This window comes from Pleurodeles waltl, chromosome 1_2 (assembly GCF_031143425.1).
Source record: "Pleurodeles waltl isolate 20211129_DDA chromosome 1_2, aPleWal1.hap1.20221129, whole genome shotgun sequence".
Classification (NCBI taxonomy): domain Eukaryota; kingdom Metazoa; phylum Chordata; class Amphibia; order Caudata; family Salamandridae; genus Pleurodeles; species Pleurodeles waltl.
In genome coordinates this window covers 1,191,472,707-1,191,489,954 of record NC_090437.1, presented here as the reverse complement: position 1 = coordinate 1,191,489,954, position 17,248 = coordinate 1,191,472,707, and the positions used below count along the sequence as shown (strand labels likewise).

The 17,248-nt window shown below is 44.8% G+C and overlaps 1 protein-coding gene and 1 long non-coding RNA gene across 4 annotated transcripts in view; one reads left to right on the top strand and one right to left on the bottom strand.

The window, feature by feature from the left end:
- The window catches only part of HGFAC (HGF activator), a 600,748-nt gene that overhangs the window by 301,059 nt on the left and 282,441 nt on the right, over positions 1-17,248 (top strand). The gene's annotated exons all lie outside the window — the stretch shown is intronic.
- Positions 1-17,248, bottom strand: part of LOC138249525 (uncharacterized) — a 456,612-nt gene that overhangs the window by 265,346 nt on the left and 174,018 nt on the right. For all 3 annotated transcript variants that reach the window (XR_011194828.1, XR_011194829.1, XR_011194830.1), the window contains exon 4: positions 5,898-5,965. This is a non-coding gene — a long non-coding RNA (uncharacterized lncRNA). The remainder of the gene's footprint in view (positions 1-5,897; positions 5,966-17,248) is intronic.

Sequence of the window (17,248 nt, the reverse complement as noted above, 5' to 3'; positions counted from 1 at the left end):
ACATGAAGACTTGAAGGCACCACCTTCGCCTATATTTTCAATGGATCACTGTAAGCTATAATCACTGTGGATGCTAGCCAAGTTATGCATTATATATTTTGATCATTAAATGCAATGTGGCGCAAAAGTTTGCAACTGGTTTACTTCATTATACATACAATCTGTCAGATTGCCATAACAGAGCCTTGACTGCAGCTGCTAAATATTTGTTGAGTGTAGCCAATAAATCTGGGTTTTAAAACCGCTGTTGAGCATAATGCAGAGGCTACATATCTCAGGCCCAATAAACAATGCTGAGGCAGAATTGGTAGCTGAAAGTGAAGAATTTAAAGCCCGACTTTCAGAATTATGAAGGTAAGACTGGCTATTTTCATACAAACCTTAAGGAACATAAATGGGTGATGTTTCAGTTTGTTAATTTTTCAGCGATTGTGGATATATTCTGATGGACCTCCATTGGCTTAACTTGCTGGCCATCACCATCTCCAAAACTAGTTGCATCCTTTACCAAGCCATCACGACCAGCACTCCCCTTATTCAGCAGACAAGCTCACCATCTCTGGTGGACCTCAGCACACCCACACACGGGGCACCATCAGACTGCAGGCTACAAGGGGAAAATTAAGGCAACAGGTCTTTTCCATCTATGCTCCCAGGATCTGGAACAACACCTTTATATCCATTGGGATGGCTCAATGCTTCTCCAATTTAGGAAAGCGTTGAAGACTCACCTCTTTAAAGAATACTACATCACAATGCAACCCAACTTTCTCTCCTATTGTTCATTGTCTTTATGCTTGCCTTTGACCTTGTACAGGCTCTGCCACCTTTTGACTAGGATAATGCTATAGAAATACATGCATGCATAAATACATGCATATATATGAATTTAGCCAGCTGTTTTGTAAGCTGTCCCTGGTTGAATAAAGTTCTTGAGGCAGAATTAGGCTGTTGATTTGTTGATTCAGCAAAAGTGATGATATTTTCTACTCATGTGTAGGGATGATCTAATTTCTTTTTGAAAAATTAGGTAATCTGTCCTTGTGAAGCCATGGACGTTTCTAGCCCAGATTACCAAAGGACATACTCACCGCCTTAAATTTCCTCCTACTACTTGTTCTAGTCTGCAAGACATGTAGATTACTCTTAAAAGATAATTCAAATCCTAAATGCTGGAAGATAAAAAAATAATAGGAAGGTGGAAAATAGAAATTTAAGAAAATGCATTAGTCCCTGACCATGTAGACACATTTAATCAGACTAGAATACCAGACACATGAATAAAATGATAATCCACAATGTGGGTCAACATGTTTTTCCACCTACTTTAGTTCATCAGGTAAGGGTAGTCGCCACAACCTACATACCTAGAGTTTCAATGGTTTGACAATATTAAGCCCATTTACCTTGGGTTCCCTATCCAAGTACACAAGCTGATTGTGAATATACAGTGTGTCCAGAGCTCACCAAACCGATGCTGGCATATTATCAGCATCTTTAGTATAACAGTAACCACCTTAGAATAACATTGGCCTGGCCATTTCCGGCATATTGTTGGCATGTTCCTGCCCACCGCTGCAATTCCTAGCATATTCGGAGCATCCATGGCATGTGATGATCACACGTGGACCGGCAAATCTGTCTTATATGGTATGAAACTAACATGCGAGTATTGAAAGAAAATGATGATCCAATGTTTGCCTGCAAAGATGTATTTATTAAAAAAACAAATAGCTGGAATGTCATGAGACAAAAATATGTTTTTGGAAATGATGAGCTTTATTTGGAGGAATTAGGTTTGTTTTCGAAATTCAAATGCTTGCCTGTGATAGCAAATATTTGCGTTTTCAGAAACTGACAAGCCGATGTTTTCTGAACAAAGTCACTGCATAACTAAATGTGTATATAAAACTGAGCTTTTTTTGTGTTGTAATTCTTTATTGATTAAACAGTATATTATAGTACATTTACATAATAGTACCCATTGTAAGAGAATGATAATTACAATTGTACATTGTATAAGAAGAGAGTTATAGAGACTTGGGGGGGGGGAGGATTGGGTGAGGGAGATCGGCGATGAGATGGGCCAGGGAGACATCGGGGTCCAGAGTTAGGGTTACATGGTGTCCGTTTTAGATAAGTGGCAGCCCTTGTTGGATCATAAGGGGGTAGTAGGGTGAGGGTTCCATTCACAAGGTATAACCTGGGGTTGAGCATAAAACTGAACTTTAATTGGAAGTTCATTCTGGGATTTTAAGACTTTTTGTTGATATTTTTTCCTTGCTATGAGACGGTGCTATTGTCACTCTTATGGAGACATTTCATCATCTATATTATTCATTTTTTGTGACATTACTGCTTTTGGAGACCTAAGCCAGTAGGATTTGGGGAATCTGTAATTGTGTGACCTTGTAAAGTCTCTGTAACTGTATTGTAGTATTACTGTCTGCAATCTGAGATAGTGAGATTGTTCCACTCTACTTATAAAGAACATTATGAAAAAAGAAAGGAAGTGAGATCTATAGAAGAACAAAGATGTTCTGTAAAATGGTATGCCATGTAAGATTGAATACTCATTTAGTTTGACCTCATTGCTTTGCGGACATTTTCAAGGGAAAAACTGCTGAAAAAAACACTATTTTGATAGCAGTTTAGGAAGATCTTCTAGTGGATCGTGAACCCACTGTCCCCCATCATCCAATGGGATGACAGGCTTGCTTGTTACACCATTATAGTATTGCAATATTTCACGAGTGCACCTCCACACCCCAGGGCTTTAAAATGATTTGCCCTCATTTCTTAAACAAATTGAGGAAAAACCTTCCAAACCCATCTAGAGGAAGACAGGCTCACATGCTCTGCTTGGTTGGTGCAATTCATGGTAGGTTTTTATGATTCACTACTTTCAAAGATCTTCAGCCCCAATCGTGCAAGTGATTCCCTTATTTGCATGAGACCAACATTTTTTGTGAAATTGAGGAAATGCTCGTTTCTAAAGTGTACCTACTGCTGTAGCAGGCATGCAGTTGATATTAGAGAAAAGGTATTGTGGTATCTTGTGGAACACAAGCCTTTCTTCTGTTGTGTGATTAAAGGACCACTGATAACAGGAAGAAAGAATGGTGTTTGCACTGTGAAACCTTGGAGCAAATTGTAAACTTTACTCTATCTACTCATATGTGTCTTTATCTCGAGCTGAGGCTAGAATCACCCCACTTAAAAGCATGTCAATGACAGCGAAGCATAATTTTCCCGAGAGTAACAACATGGAAGAAAAGGTTTGCACACCATGAAGGTTTTATTAACAAATTAATAAAGTTACTGTTAGAAATTGGGTTTCTAGTTGGCAGAGGTATGAACCCAACCCAAGTAGGGACCACAATCCTAGTCAGGGTAAGTCACAACACAACCTAAATTATCCTGTCCTTATCTTTTGGTAGATTGGCACAGAGCAGACAGGCTTAACTCAGAAGACAATGTGTAAAGTATTTGTGCAATACCTAATGCAGTAACATTGTGACAACACCACAAAAAATACCCCAAACCAGTTAAGAAAAACAGATAATATTTATTTGAATAAAATAAGACCAAAACGACAAAAATCCAATATGCAAAGTCAAGCTATCACTTTTTAAAGGTTTAACTGAGTCTCAATCCTCAAGTATCAGTGGTTGTATCTTTTTAACACACAGTACCTGGGAAGCATCAAAAATAACGACGCAGAGGGGCTGTAGAGGAGGAAATGCATTGAAAAGTAAAGTAATGCTTTGATTTTTCAGGTGCGGCAAAGGCGATGTGTTGTTTCTTTCCATGCTGCAAGATGGTGCATTGGTATCCAGGAGCGCAGCCTTGGTTCCTTACTGCGATGCGGGATATTTTGACACCTAGGGATGATGCATGGAAAACCCAGAATGCTTTGCGCAGAGGCAACAGGCGCTGCGTCAATCCGGTAGGCGATGCAGTGATTTTTCAGTTGAGAGGCAGGTGCTGGAAAGTGTTGCGCCAAGTTTTGCCGGCGTAGCGTCGATTTTCCAGTGCGCTGTATTTTCTTCTCTTTGATGAAGTCTTTCTTAGCCCTGAGACCTCAGAACAGGAGGCACACTCAATCCAAGCTCTTAGAGAGCACTTGTGGTAGAAGGCAGAGTCCTGCCAGCAGAGTCAGGGGTCAGCAGGCAGCAGTACAGCAAGCAGGCCAGCAGTCCTTCCAGCAAAGCAGTCCAGGTGAGTCCTTCGGGCAGCCAGGGAGTCCCTCTGAGAGAGTCCAGTTGTAGGTCAAGAAGTGTTTGATTTGGTGGGGTCACCGACCCAGTTTGTATACCCAAAAGTACCTTTGAAGTGGAGGAAAATTCAAAGAGTGGTTTTGAAGTGCACACGTGCCCCTTTGAAACCAGCCCTGTCTGCCAGGAGCCTGTGGCGGGTTATCAGTCCTTTGTGTGAGGGTAGGCCACTTGCCTTTGAAGTGTAAGAGAGAGCCCCTCCACCCTTCCTGCCCAGGAAAACCCATCTGTATGCAGATGAGTGCAGATGCAGCTGAGTGTTCTGTGTTTATGGCTGTCTGGGTGGAATACACAAAGGGAGCTGTCAACCAGCACACACCAGACGTGGATTGGAGACAGACCGTAAGGCACAGATGGCAATAGGTGCAGAGAAATGCCTACTTTCTAAAAGTAGCATTTCTGAACTAACAATGTAGAATCCAACTTCACCAGTAAGTAGGACTTCTTGCTACCATTCCAACCTTACCAAATATGACAAGTCTATTCCTTCTCAGATCAGAAATTACCACTTAAAAGCATATAAGGGAATCTTTAATGCTGGCCTATGAGAGGAGCAGGCTTCACAATAGTAACAAGCATTTGCAATGTAATGGGTCTCACGTTTGCTCGAGTTAAAGCTATTAGCGTTATAAACTCCTAACCGGACTTTTCTTGCCACATAAATTAAAAATGAAAAGTAAAACAGTTTCACGTAACTAACCAGACTTTTCTCGCCACATGAAGTGAAAATGAAAAGTAAAACAGTTTCACATAAGCGAGCTGACGGCTGCCATGAGCGCGAAGCAGACACACAAAAGGAAACAGAAGTTTGCTCGTAGTGAAACATATCGGCAAATGTGCAATTATCCATGTAACCTGCAAAAGTGCAATTATCCATGTAATCGGCAAAAGTGCAAATATCCATGTAACAGGGTCGATGTCATGCAAAGCGCTTGACTAGTGCCCAGCGAGATCACGCTGCCTACGAAATGAAAATAAAAAGTTGTCCAGAAACCATACCGAAAATATGGACCCTCGTATGTTTTCAGTAACTGGCCGGTGCGCCCGAGGAGGGCTAAACAGTAGAAAAGGCTAATTTGTGTGCAAATGAGGTGTGCATGCCTTTCACTAATGAAATCAACTAAATTTCAAAAGGCAAGCCCATGAACCAACCAAACTGATGGGTGTGGTTAAAAGCCCACAGAGAGATTACACCAGGGTCAGATCACTTTGCGCTCGACCCTAAAAACAGACTTTGGGAGTATTTCACTACCAGGACATGTAAAACTTATGAGTACATGTCCTGCTTTTTACTTATATAGCACCCTGCCCTATGTGCTACTTAGGGCCTACGTTAGGGGTGGCTTGTGTGTAATAAAAGGGAATTTAAGGTTTGGCAAGTAGTTTTCAATGCCAAGTTGAAGTGAAATTAACTCTATAAGCAGAAATAAAAGGAGCATTGGGTCTCAAGAGTAGGAAAGGCACGTCCACCTTCAGGGTGGACAGAAGTAAGTCTAACTGTCTAATACTACAATGCACAATAAAATCATGAAATCCATCACAAAAATACACTCCTACTTATTCCACAGAGAAGGAACCAATCAAAATTAAACATTCCTTTATCAGTCGGTGTACACCTACTTCTCATGATTAATGCAATGCAGATTTTTTCTTCATCGGCTCCGTTCTCACGCAGGTGCTGAGATTCACTGTCCAAATCATAAAAGCGTTACAGAAATTACCTTCACACAAAACTCTTACAATAACAATACAGTATACAAGAACACAGTAACTCTTGGTGCCTGAAAGCGAGACAATAAAATGCACAGCGCAGAAATACATCATTTCAGTTAATATGGAGTCACACTCTGACTATAATTGACTGTTAATGTAAAAATAAGTTACTAAAATAAATAAACAATATATGTGCATATATGTAGACATTGATTATACGTGCTTATTCATCAGCATGCCATTAAATGTAAATGAAGAATAGTGACACTGAGTCACCACCATGACCTATTGTTGGTATAAAGCAAGAGTTAACCCACAGCCCAATTCTGGGCTTCTGTTTTGTGAATCAGCAAATGTGCTTCCGCCATTCGCCTGAAGTGCTTGTTTTCTTTGCTGGTGCGTGTACATTAAAAAAAAAGCCCTTGGCATTTCCGTCTGATTCATTTTGATGCAGGCCTTTTTTTTTCTTTTTAGTTACCGGTTCAGGTTGGGGGAGTAGGTGCAACATAGTTAGGGGCAACGGGGATAACAAGGGGAGGAAGAGAAATCCTGGGGTAAGCTAACAAATCCGAGGTGGGAGGCGATGGGCTGGGGGCATGCTGACGATGACAAAAAGTGGGAGGGAGGAGCTGGGAGCAAACTGATGATAATAGAGGGCGGGACGAAGGAGCGAGTGGAAGAAGCAAGGAGGGAGGGGCAAATGCACGAAGGACACATCCCCTAAAAAACACTCTGGTAGAGAGCTTATATATAAATAATAAAGGATAACTTAAAAGAGGCACAGTCGAAGAACACAAGTAATGTACAGTGATGGCTCCTCCGTATAGGCCGAGGAGTGTCACCTCCCCTGCCAGCAGCGACAGCTGCAAAACCTTTTAAAGAAAACGATTATAAACAGGGTTTATTATCATTTTCTTTAAAAGGGGCGAGGCCACGTGGGTGACGTGCACTGAGGGGGGAGTGCTCAGCCGGCCAAACACACATGCACTGTAGGCTGTCTCCAGCCCGGCAACACAGTTACGTAAGAGTTTTTTTGTTTTTTTTAAAAATGCGATTACATTTTTCCAACGCCACCCCACCCTCAGGCGCCTCCTCCCCGCCCGCTCCTTTGGCCTGCGAGCCATTACTGGTAATGTATCTATTCTCCGGGGGAGGGACGGTGACAAACACAGGTGAAGGCAGCCTACGGCAGGTGACTAAAAGGAAGCAAGGAAATGAGCAATTAAGAAGCAAACCACTAGTAAGTAATGGGTGGCATCAAAATTTCCTGTAGGTAAAGACAATGGGGGTTATTCTAACTTTGGAGGAGGTGTTAATCCGTCCCAAAAGTGACGGAAAAGTGACGGATTTACCACCAGCCGTATTACGAGTCCATTATATCCTATGGAACTCGTAATACGGCTGGTGGTATATCCGTCACTTTACCGTCACTTTTGGGACGGATTAACACTCCTCCAAAGTTAGAATAACCCCCAATGTCTCAAACACACAGCGCAGGAAACTTAGAGATGGTGACAGAGATCAGTACTAGGGGTGTTTGGTGATGAATACAATACAACATACACAGTGGTGGTGCTCCTGCAAGTATTTCCATTTAAAATATACATGGCATGTGATGCCTGGGAGTCCCTCCTTTCACTCCATATTAGTCTCACCAGCCAACATCCTTCCCATACATACATTCATGCTCTTGCATTACTTCCTTGGGCGTGGGGGTGTTGCTTTGCCAAAATGTCATGGATAGGTAAGTCACTCCGTAAACCTTCTGACGTCAAAGGGTTGAGCTCTTGGTCTACCAGTGACTCCTCAACCGTCACCTATTGACTGTAGAAAGAGGATTGTAAATCGATGAAAGTCAAGAGGGCTTCTCCAGCTCTGCTTGCTGACTGTGACCCTCGACATCCAGGGCAGGAAGTGATGCTATCTGCTAACCCTGGAGAACCTTAATTGACGTCCATACGAGTGTGAGCTAAAGTCACTTCATGACCACACTAGTGACACGAACGTGCTTTAAAATAGTTGTGACAATGGCTCCAAAACCATTTCTCCTTCTCTTGTTCCACATCCTCACTCGCTATAACCACTTCCACGTAGTTTAGATGTTCATTTTCTCTAATTACAGAAACAATCTGTATTTTGATGATGGGCTTGTTAGAGAAGGTCTTTGTGAGACATGTGATTGCTCATATTCAAATGAGGCTCTGTATTTACATACAGCCTTAATTATCTTGTCACTAACGCTGCTCACAAGAAGGAATTTGAGGATGATTTGAAAGCTTTTATTATGTTAGAGGATCAGCTGGTCCGGAATCTGTCAAACCAGTCTTTCCTATTGTGTTAAGTTGACTTGAACTGGTCCCTTTCTGACTCTTGCACTTCTAAAAATATGAAAAGTTCATCATATAGAGTCTTCTTTCTCCATTATTGTGTGAAATAACACAGAGCTCGTAATGTTTTTAATGATAGTCTTCATTCTTGTTATTCATAGAAAATGTGTAGAATTGGTTGTATTTAAGGAAATATTTATAGCAAGCAATGGCAAATCTAATAGGTCTCACCTTTGAAATGTGCCCAAGACATTACACACTGTGGATAACTATTATGTTAGCCAATGCTTATTTGCCTTGGAACTGCCAAAACATTTTAATGAAGAAAAATCAAACTAGCTCGCCGGTGCATCACGAGGCATGCACATGTACTGGTTGTGCTCTTGGAATGGTTTTGATTTACTTTATGAGAACATATGTTCCAAGATAACCACTGACATGTCACTATTCATGCACATGCATGAATGGCCATCTTGCAGTGAGTTTTGGGAGAGAGGGGGCACAGCACAGACCTCTGACCACTTGTGTTGTGTGAAAAAGGCAGCTTTATTGAACAAATTTTACCTGGGCAATCCATCGTACAGAACTAAAACCTTACTCTACATCAATTGAATTATCCAATATCCTACATCCTCCCCCCCCCCCACGATCCTACCCACATACACCACACCGCACCTATAGTGCATTTCAACAATTTGCAACCCTAACTTTCCCCTACAGCCCCTGACTACATGTTTTAACCTCTAAACAACCAAACTGCTATCCTTGACCTTAAACGTCTTGCCTACCCTCCCTTTCATGTGATTCACCATTGCAACAGCAATCAAACTGCTATAAACACATGCAAAACTTTTAGGCCCCTGCCATCCAGAAAAAGGCTGCCTGCAGACTTTTGCTGCCACCCCCCCTAACAAACCCTAGTCTAACTTGTATGCCATTCCATTAACCACGGATGTTGAGAGGTTTTCTTATCACCTCCCTGAGTTTCAACAAGTACAGTTCCATGCCTACCTTGGAAATGTGAACACTGTCACTCCTAAAAGACTCCAACCAATCATACTTAATCATACTTAATGTCTCTATGTTTAATGTGCCTGAAACCAACCTCCCTACAAAACCTACTCATCTTCCTATTGCCCTTCCTGTAGACCCTGTCAATCGCAAAGGGCTTGCTGCCCTTCTCCAGTTTCTCCATGGCATAAATTCTGTCCAGAGAACAAAGCAACCTGACCACCATGCATTCATTTGTAACAAGTGTTATATTACCCTCAAAAGCACCACAACTTTTTCTAATACAAGATAATTTTCCCCAAATGCAGAACCAAAACCTTTGGGCATCTGCTGCCCACCATCATGCTGTTCAAACACCTCATCAACTCGCACCAACACATACCCCCTTTTCCTCACTATGTAATGTGAAACAACTTTCGCTCCAAGCCCAAATTCTCCCCAAAACCCCTCTGCATTGCCTTCCTCTTGGGCCACTTGATAAGCCAATGGCCCACCACCCAGAGAGACATGTTCTCCCACCGCCGAGCCAGCCACAGAACCTGAAACAGAAAAAGGCAGTAAATATTCACACAGCAAGCCCTGAAGCGATCCTCCCCAGCAACATGCATGTATCTCCTAAAGCAGTCAGATGCCCAATGCCCCAAGCACATGATATCCTCCCATGCCCAGCTGCTAATGCCAGCCTCCGTCGCCATGCCAATACAGAAAGTGTGGGCTCCATATTCTGAAGGGGGTCCTGAGAGATGCCAGCACGTAGCACAGCACTAAAAGGAGTTGAAAGTCTGTCACCTGCACCCCTGGCCAGTGCCTAAAAACCACACCGCTGACTGCTTTGCAGGCACTGTCCACCTAACGCCCCATGCCACTGGGTGGGCTGGGCTCTGACACAGCCTGTAAGACCATCCTCTTGCTCTGCACTCTCTGGTTAGTCTTGGAGGTACACAGCCAAGTTTCCAACCTGTGCCCACTTCTTGTGATGTGCTGCCATCGTATTCCTCCCTGACTCCTGCAACACAACAACTCTGAAACTTGAAAGGCTCTAAACAGCACCCATGACATGAGGGTGGAAAGCAAATAAAGCTTTTCATCCCCCCGGCAAACTCCTGGCAGATACTTCGAACCCTACAAAACAACTGTCATGTCAATGGCCTCTTACGTCTCCCTGATCATTCCTGTTCTCTCGCCCAACCCTCAAGCATCCTCCGACCCAGTTTCCCAGCTGATAGTTCGTAAGCCCACAACAACTTTCCCATGAACGCCACACATGCCAGTTTACCTTCAATTGTCACCCACGACAAACCCCTGTCCGGGGATGAATAACCCATGTCCTACATCCTACACATCCCGCCACCCTGCACCCTTGATGCCAGGAATACTTCCCATGCCTGACATATGCTCTTCTTGTTGACTCAGCTAGAGTCTCTTCTGCCAGTAGTACCATCCTGCGCTACCTACTGACCACCACCCCTCCAGCAATGGCGTCTTGCAGCTGTCTGCTTCCTTGGCCAACCCATGGAATCTTTCCCACTGTGAACAAGACAGAGCAACCGCAAAGTCATTTTCCACTCCCTGAACATGCCGCACCATGAACGAGATATAATGTCACAGGCAACCCAACACAAATCACACATCAACTTCAATACCTGCGCATTCCTGGCAGACTATCTATTCACGACCTGGACTACAGACATATTGTCCACCTTAACCAGCACCCTCCAGTGTGCCAACTCTGCTTCCCGCAGTGTGACAGCCACCACCAAAGGGAAGAGTTGAAAAAATGCAATGCTTCACCCCTCCCCACCGCCTTCCACTCCTCTGGCCATTCTTCTGCACACCAACCCTCCTGTCAATATAAGCCAAGACCCAGTCTTCCTGCTGCATCTGAGAATATCGGCACATCGCAATCAAAATCTTCATGCCTGGCCAACGTAATCCCATTAAAGAAATTCAAGAAAAAAATCCACATCCTGAGATCCCACTTGACCCCTGCTGACAAGTGCACATGATGATGTGGCATCGAGACACCCAAGAGGGCCTGACTATGCCTCCTGCAAAATGTCCTCCCTACCCTGACCAACCTGCAAGCGAAATTTAAGTGCACCTGCAATACCTGAACCTTTCTTACTTTTGTCTTCTCTCTTGCTAACATTCCATCCAGCAAAGCCTGCATTGCTTCCTTCATACAGAATCATTCAAACAGTGCACATGATACTGAGCAGCCAATGGCCAATGCCTTGTCCACATACCATTGTCCTTTGAATTGCATGCCCCACAGTTAAAAATCAACAGGATGTACATGAAGCAGCTGAAAAGTTGACTTTACATTAGACTTTGCGATCATTGCCCTTGGACCTGGTGTCAACACCAGTGACATGGCCACATCTACTGAGAATATGAAAACAATGCCATATCCTCCGAGATGAAATAATTAACTGACCTCCAAGACCCCTTTTGGCCAAAATAAGTGCTGGATCAACCTAAACTCCCCTTATTCTTTCTTGGGCACTACACCAATTGGTGACACAATCGAAGCCTCCAGTGGCCAGTCATCAAAGGGACCCACCATCCTGCCTTCCAGAATCTCCTTGTCCAGTTTGTCTTGCAATGCCTGTCTGGGTTCCCTCACAAACTGCAAATTTTCTGCCCAACTTCGAACCCTGGGACCGTCATACCCCAACCGAAAACCCCATTTGAAATCATCATGCAGAATCCTTACCTCCTCTGGGCGATCATAATATCTCAGCCAGTACTCCAACTTGTCCACCTTATCCAGAGTACGAGCCATTTGCACCAGATCCCTTTGGCCCCGTACTCCCTCTGTTACTGTATGACTGTTGCTGTGTATGCGTCCCTTGACTGCTATTAAAGGGGTGCACCTGTCCTGCATTCTATCCCTGATAACCACCTGCAGCTTGAAAGAATGTAAGGGGCATAGCTGTCTGAGCACTTGGAGCACTAATGTCAGAACTTTCAGCACTCATGAGTACATAACCCTTTGTTAGAGTCGCAACAGGAGTCCCATGCCCCTCTGTGCCCCTTTGAGGCAGCACCCCCCCACCCGGATGGGGCACCCCTGAAATGGCAAACCACTGGCATGTGTCCAGGCGTAACCTTCCCCAGTACTCTGAGCCTTATGGGCCACGTCCATATACTTGAATATGGCCACACAGCGCTCTGGATACTTCTCACAGTATTCACTGGTGCACATTAAAAATGCAGCGGTACAATTCTCTATAGTCAGGAGCACCCTAAGTCTCTTCCCCAGCTCATATTCTTCTTCCTTAGACCCCTCCTTTGCACTCCTTTGCACGCACTTCCCTATGTAATAGCTTGAGCGTTTCAACATATTCTCCATTCCATATTTTTTTCTTTAGTTGCCAACATCAGTTGAGCCCCTAAGGGCTTTGTTACACCCAAATACGGCAACTACATAATCTTGTGCTCCTTGCTATCCAGCCCCTCTTTCTTCTTCCCTTTCTCTTCTGCACTCTCTCCGTTGCCTCCCACTATCACTACCCCCATTATCTACAGATGCTGCTCTTTGCACACCTTACTCGCTATATGTAATAGCCTCTGTGCCTACCCCTGTGTCTGCTACATACCTGCCCTTAGGCAGCTGCTCTCCTGCCCTCGGTGCACATCCCCTGTGTCCACAGCCACGGACACCCTGACTGGACCCACGCCGGCATCCTGGCCCTTACCGGGTTCCAAGGTCAGTGCCCATACAGCTGCTTGCCACCTCACCAGAGGCCTCCGATTCCCCAGCACCATACTCTGCTGAGCCGCACTTGTCTGCAGAACATTAGACAATGAAACATAATCGGAACTCCCCTGCCCATGCGCCAAAACATGGCTTCATGGGATCTTCCCATTCAACACCTTGCCTTCCTCAAGGCATTCCTTCTTGTAATCCACCAGTGATATACCCATAGTGTTCTCCTCTCCAGGCCATCTTGTACATGCACTCACACTCCGCTGTATTACTAATGACTTCGCCTACGGCCTGGGCCGACACAAGGCGCTCTGGGGGCCGTAATAACCTCACCATACAGCTCTGCTGACAACACCTATCTATCCGGTGAGCCATAGATGCCAGTGGCCACCCATGGCCATTACGCTTGTGGAGCTGACTAAGTCGTTCAGGACTTACTTCTGCTGGAAGCAATGGGTTCCCCTGAAGATATCCGGCAAACTGCACAGGGCCATGCCATCTCTTCACCTTGGGCAATGAGCCACACAAAGCTCTCCTGAGTCTGTGAACCTGCTGCTGATTGGTCCCTGTAAAAAGGGCGACAGGACTAGTGTACTGCTTCCTTTGACCTGGTCTGCTTCCTCCTCAGGAACCCAGAACCAACTAACCTGCTCTGTGCTCGCCTTATGCCTTGCGCATCATGCGGAGTACCACCTGTCGTCCCTCCCACTTCCCCTCTGCACACCTCTCTCCACCTCCCCCTCCTCCTCTGAACCACCTCCCACCGCACAAACAAGCTCTACTTCGATCTGACTGACACACTCCCCATCACCCTCTTTGCAGCTTCACACCAGCATTGCTGCAACAACTGCAGAAGACCCTGTGAAGTGACCTTCTTTGACAGGTAAAATAATAATGCTCCACACAGGAATCCGAGCCTTCTTTTATTAAGTATTAGCAGTACAGGAAACAGGTCCACACTTTCCCAGCACTGAGGCTCAACTGTCAACTCTCAGTCCCTCACTTCATAGAGACCCATAGAACCTGCCTATGTCACTACAATCCAGTGATGCTCCATCCATCCAAACACACTGACACTCCATCCATCCAAGCACACACAACACATCCTCCCCCTTTAATGATACAAGTTCAATACCCCCAAACAACATATGAACCAAACAAGCAAATGAACCCCAGCTAAAGACAAAACAAAAAAGCAAAACAAAAACGAACAAGACACAAACGATAACCCATAAAAACCACACCATTTAAACAACAAAACAAATAACACTTCTTCCTAAGAACTAAATAAATAAACTAAATAAATATGTACACATCACCACCGACCCATAATTCATGCAATGTATCCCACCACAAAATCCTTCAGCCAACCAGGAGGTGTCACCTTCCTCTTCCCATCACGCAACTCACTTCTTGAATGCTCTGTTATGTGATCCAATTCCTACATCGTACCACCTTCACACTCATGAACACTTCCCTCATAGTTAGTGTCAGTTGCACTATTCCCAGTAGACACACAATCCATACCATCCTCCTGATCAGAATCTGTCAAATTATTCTCCGTAGATATAAATTAACTACCCCCTTCATCCAGGCAATCAAATGTCCTCCTTTCACCCACAGTCTCACTCACATCCCCTTCATTGCTTCCTTCCTCTTGTCCCTTATTATATGGCAATACAATAAAGATTCCACACCTTACCATTTCCTAGCCTAACAGCATTATGTAGCACCGCCACTACTCGCTCCGTCTCAAAATACTGACTCTCACCTTTTTTTACCCTATAAGGTTTCTTTACTCGAACCCAATCACCCACATGATTTTGATAGGTTTGACGTTATGAGTTTTGTCATAATAAGTCTTTGTTTTTTCTTGTGTTTTCTCCAAACAGTCCTTCACCAAATCTGGGGACCAATGCTTAATTTCAGTGTTCACTAATCATGCAGGACTAAATTTAAACCTTGGTCCCCTCCCTCTCATTATCACGAAAGGACTCAACCCTGTTGCATCATTTTCCGTAATCCTGTATGCCCAAACTGCATAAAGCACAGCAGTATTCCAATCAGTACATTCCTCTACAGCACCTTGAATAATGCCCTTAAGAACTCTATCAAACTTTTCTACTGTGCCATTACCACTGGGATTATACAGAGACATGGTTTTATGTCTAACACCTACCCTCTCAAAATATGCTGTAGCTGCATCAGAGACAAGCTGTACACCATTGTCACTCAACAAATTTGCTGGAATTCCTTCTGACAAAAACGTTTTATCAAGGAATTCTAAAACAGTAGCGGTAGAAAAACTCCAAAGGAAATGTAGACAAGGGAACACTGCCAACGACACTCTCACCGGTCCAGTCCAGGCACAGTCATGGTGCCGACGATGCTACTCTGGACCCGCAACACACCGGCAATATTCATCAATGCAACTTCTCCGCTCCCGATTGCACCGCTCACCGCACTTGAACCACCTCATCGCCAAATTGAAATGACCTTCTTCAACAGGTAAAAAAATAATGCTCCACACAGGAATCCGAGCCTTCTTTTATTAAGTATTAGCAGTACAGGAAACAGGCTCAGCTGTCAACTCTAAGTCCCTCACATCATAAAGACCCATAGAACCTGCCTATGTCACTACAATCCAGTGACGCTCCATCCATCCAAACACACTGACACTCCATCCATCCAAGCCCACACAACACCCTGGTGCCATGGATGGCCTCTCCCACCTTGAATGAATGAACGCAGGATTAGTTAAGCGCATCAGATACTACTAGAGTGTCCCAGCGCTAAGGCAGAGAGGAGGGTCCTCAAGCCTACATCTTAAACAAATGCGTTTTCAATAGATTACGAAAGGCATTTTTTTCAGGGATACATCTAAGAGAAAGAGTGAGATAATTCCAGTATTTGGGCAGAACCTTGCCTAACTGGGGTGCATAATGAACCATCCCATTGCTGTGCCGATCCGTACTGTGCAGCCCGGGCACCCCAACTACCCCCTCCCTCCAAGGATCTCCTCACCAGCAGGGCGTAGACCCTGCGGGTCCCTCTGCAGCCACCCCCTCTCCTCCTCCAGTAACGTCTGCTCAGAATGTAGCCCCTTTCCCACCTGACTGTCTGTGGCCTGCTCCTGCCTTTATGCCAACAAGGGCCCGCAAATTCAGGGCTCTAAAATAAGCTTCTTCACTCTCCTTTACACCTTCGAGGTGACCCGTGTTCCACTGCATTATGGTAGGCGGCTCACGAGCGGCCGCCTGCATTGATGACTGATGTTTAGCACCGGTCCCACATGCGCAGCCCGCACAGTCGGGCTTCTGCCATGTCCTCTGTTTTCAATATGCCCGCCCTCCTCTCAGCCACTTTCTGGAACTCCTTCTACCACTGCAACCAGCGGCTTTGCCCCTCAGCGATGCCGTCTTCTTTTTGCCCGCTGGCCTGTGAACTGCCTTACTGGCCATTCCTACCCAGGCTGACAATGCCCTACCTGCTACTCCGCATCCCGTGACCGCCAATGGGTAGTCGAATAGCTTTCCTGTTGCGCCAGCTGCGGCCCTTGTCTTCCAGGGTGGCAAGCACACAAATGCCGCTGCTGCCACACAGCCGGACACCTTGCACACCGGCAGGACGTGCCTGACATCTCTTCAAGCGGCCAGTCTCTTTAATCAGCCGCATTGACCCACACCTTTCGCTGCTGCATCCACTAATATGCAAATACCCTGCATATATGTAAATTCGGAAAATTTAGGAAAAATGTTTGGATCGCACTAAGGATGCCCTGCCACCAGTCACCATAAAAGTATTGCACTAAGGACTCCCTGCCACCAGTCACCAAGTCACCTGTACTTAAAATGGTAGCAGGGAGCCCAAAACAGCCCCTGTATATCCGATGGGCTATGCTGGGCTATGTTGCAACAGAAGGCACAAAATGCCAGTTGCTGGACTTCTCCACTCTCCCAAAAATCCCAGGCGCTGACCTCACTGTTGTCGGATCCCCTCAAATTTACATTCTCATAAAGAAAATTTGCTACCTGTGCTCTGAAGCTGGCGTTTGCTAAAAGTGTATTTTTAGAACTGTAATAAAAAAAAAAATACTCAGAGGCACAAAAAGAAAGAAGCAAACAGCCCGGTAGCAGTGTTCAGTGGTTGGGCACTAGCAACAAAATGTACCATTTAAAAAGACATGAAATAAAAAATAAAAGGTGAGC